This window comes from Pteronotus mesoamericanus, unplaced genomic scaffold, assembly GCF_021234165.1.
Source record: "Pteronotus mesoamericanus isolate MK-2021 breed Mesoamerican mustached bat unplaced genomic scaffold, CSHL_Meso_final contig_246, whole genome shotgun sequence".
NCBI lineage: Eukaryota > Metazoa > Chordata > Mammalia > Chiroptera > Mormoopidae > Pteronotus > Pteronotus mesoamericanus.
In genome coordinates this window covers 866,677-870,131 of record NW_026555104.1, presented here as the reverse complement: position 1 = coordinate 870,131, position 3,455 = coordinate 866,677, and the positions used below count along the sequence as shown (strand labels likewise).

The following is a 3,455-nucleotide window of genomic DNA, read 5'->3' as shown; positions in this document are numbered from 1 at the left end:
AACTAAGCAAACAAGAAGTACAGAAACAGAATCATGGATAGGGAGAGCATTTTGATAGTTGCCATACGGGAGGAGGGTGTGGGGGATGGGTGAAGAGGTGAAGGATTAAAAAGTACAAATAGGTAGATGTAAAGTACAGTATAGGAAGTAGAGTAGCCAAAAAATTTATAAGCATGGCACATGGACATGAACAATGATGTACGGACTGCCTGAAAGAGTGAGGTGTGCTGGGTAGAGGAGGACAAAGTGGGAAAAATTGGGGTAACTCTAATAGCATAATAAAGAAAATATTAAAAGAAAAATAAAAAATTTAAAAATATAGTTTTGAGCATTTTTAAGAAAATTCTATTTCCAAATTTTTAAACATTCAATTATAAATATGTACTCATAGACCAATAAATTATTTTTTGAACTAATGCAGAAGGAAATTGGTAAATTTTTCCTTTCTTAATTTGTGTACTTCCTCATGTAATGTTCCAGTGAAATGAAAAAGAACATGCATTGTCAACAGAAATAATGATTATAATAATAGCTGGCACCTATTGAGTACTGTTCCAAGTATTAAATGTTTACATCAAAATGTGAGTGTATATTGATACTTTTTTTAATCCCTGTTTTTCAGTTGAGTAACTGAAGCACAGAAAGGTTAAGTAACTTGCCTAAGGTTATACAGCTATAATCAAGCACTCCACGCCTTGTAGGGAGATCCAAAACTTCATTCCTGTAGGCCCTGAGTTCCTAGTGTTTTTGTCTTTACTGGATCGCTGTACTAGATTCCCATTAAGCAGGCCTTTGGCACAAGGGCACACTAAGATGTGCCCCCAGTGAATCCCTAGGTATCTAGATTTTGCCTTCTTTCTCTGTTGAGTAGCAGAGCCATTTTCCCCTGGGCAATCACATCTATCATGCTGTCTTGGCTGAGGCTGCTATGACAAAGTACCATAGACTGGGTGGCTTGAACAACAGATCTTTATTTCGGGGGCTGGAAGTCTGAGATTACGGTGCCAGTATGGTTAGGTTCTGGTGAGAACTCTCCTTCTGGCTCACAGATGGCTGCCTTCTTGCTGTATCCTCACATGTCCTCACGTGGGGTAGAGAGAGAGGGAGAGGGAGAGAGACAGAGAGAGAGCGCGCCTCTGGACTCTCCCTTAATATAAGAATTGTAAGAACATTAATCCCATCATGGGTGCTTTACCTTCATGAACCCATCTAAACCTAATTACTCCCAAAGGTTCACCTTTTAACACCATAACGTTGGGTTAGGGCGTCAGCATATAAATATTTGGTTGATACAACATTCAGCTCATAATAGCAACCCCTTCTCTTGTCTATTGATTCAGTGATATGAGGAGTCCCATGGCCAACGGGCCGCCTCGGCTTCAGTGAATGGAACCATGATAGTATTTCCTAGTTTAAACATTTCTTCCTTGGGCTCTAGGACCTCTGGACGCACTGATCCAGATCACTGGCAAGGAAAGCAAAAAATTCTTTCAGTGAATCATTAGTGTCATAGCAGGAGGGACCACTCCCATCTTCTCTCCTTGGTACCTGGACACGTGCAGTCTGGCAAGGTCTAAATCCAGGAGCGGTGATGGTAGCAGAAGCCCTGCAAGCCAGGAAAAGCAAATCCACACCCAGAACACGGGTCTTTCCTTGTGAGGAGGAGGCGCTGTCCGCACACGTAGTCTTGTCGTTGCAAACAAGGGATTATTGTTTTGCCTCTCAGAATGCGACTTTCCTCTTGGAGAAGCGCCCTCTGCTGGCCTCTCCTAAGATTTGTGGCCAGCACATCCTCTCCCTCTTACTTGAGGGGTTTCAGGCGTTTCCTAGTTTCATTGACGGTGTTGTTTGTGGTTCTGCTTATCACTCCTCTTAACGCTTTTGTGGAATTTCCAAGAGGAGTAGAGAAAATGGCAACTTTACTGTATGTTTAATACTGCAACGTGGTAAATTGTAAAGTATGATAATTCTGAATGTTAGTGTTATCGAATTGTATTTTAATATTAATTCTGGTGTATTTTCTGACATTCTTAAATGAGTTCTGGTTTAAAGTTTTCAACACTACATTCCTAATCTTGAAAAAAGCGTTGACGATATTAGTTGAATTTCTCCATTGGTTGCTTACTTTTTTTTTTTTTTAAATAACTTTGATTTTGCAATAATTTCAGGTTTACGTAAGAGTTGCAACGATCCAACAGAGGATTCCCATATACTCTTCACCCAGTTGCCCTTGATGTTAATATCTTCCATTACCACGTAATTTGTTACAACTAAGACATCAACACCGGTACATTACTGGTAACTAAACTCCAGACTGTGTGCTGATTCCACTAATGTCCTTTTTCTGTTTCAGGCTCTAATCAGGGTACTACGTTGAATTTAGTGTTCAGTAGTTTTTCAAGAGTAGGAGTTAACTCAGTGATATTTTTATTGTACAAGTTTTGCAAGAAGGGTTTAAACTTTTCAAGCTATTCAACTGAACCAATCTGAAAAGTTTCAACTCTGATTTTCTTTTATCACACTAATTTGCAAATAAAAATCAGACACACAGACAGTCGCCCCAAACTCGTACATTTTAACTACAATTTATTGTTCATAATAGTTTAGAGACAGAAACCATAAATTATATTTATTATGTTTGTATGTTGTAACAGCACAATTGCTTTTCTATAAACTCCCCTTGATACTGGAAATAAATGTTTGGAGCCAGCGCATTTGGATCTGCTCACACACCCCTTGGGATAACGATGGGGAGAAAGTTTTGCATGTGTGGCCCACACACAGAAAAAGAGGTGAAGCCATTTGTCTACAGTTGGTTTTTTTCTTTTAAAAGTGAAAGTTAAGCAAGATAAACATTCCTGTTTTGGGTCAGTTCTTAGCTTTCACTTGCCAAGTCTCACTTGCAATGTTTTCAAAACGCGGAGATGCACCTAATTTGTAACGACAATCGTCCGGGAGATGACTACCTCTGTACCAAAATAGTATGCGGTGCGACCCAGATGGGACTCGAACCCACAATCCCCAGCTCCGGAGGCTGATGCCTTATCCATTAGGCCACTGGGTCACCACAAGAACGAGTTTCTCACAACGTCCTCTTACGCGATGTCATCATCGCGCCCCGCCCCTACGTTCCGCGGGCTCGCGACCGTAGCTGTGTGCTTTGCGATCCGCCCCTAAAGGCGGCAGCGTGCGCCTGCGCCCTTCTGCGCCCTTGGCCTGAACCTCGGGCCGACCTGGGTGCGCCTGCGCTAGGCTCTCCGTGACCCGCTGACGGGCACTGCGTGGTCAGCTTGCGGGCAGTCTCTATTGGTCTGCTGGATTTTTTTGGAAGGGTTTCTGCCCTGGCTGCACGTTACGCGGGTTGGGGAACTTTAAACAAAATTCCATTGGCTGTTATCCCCAAAATTCTCGTTTTGTTTACCTGGGCAAGCCCTGGCGTCTGCATCTTACAAAGT

General features: G+C 42.1%; 1 non-coding gene across 1 annotated transcript; it reads right to left on the bottom strand.

Annotated features, from left to right (window-relative positions):
* Positions 1-2,991: 2,991 nt before the first annotated feature.
* On the bottom strand, positions 2,992-3,064 carry TRNAR-CCG (transfer RNA arginine (anticodon CCG)). Its single transcript has one exon. It is a non-coding gene; the product is annotated as a tRNA-Arg (tRNA).
* Between the last annotated feature and the right edge of the window lie 391 nt (positions 3,065-3,455).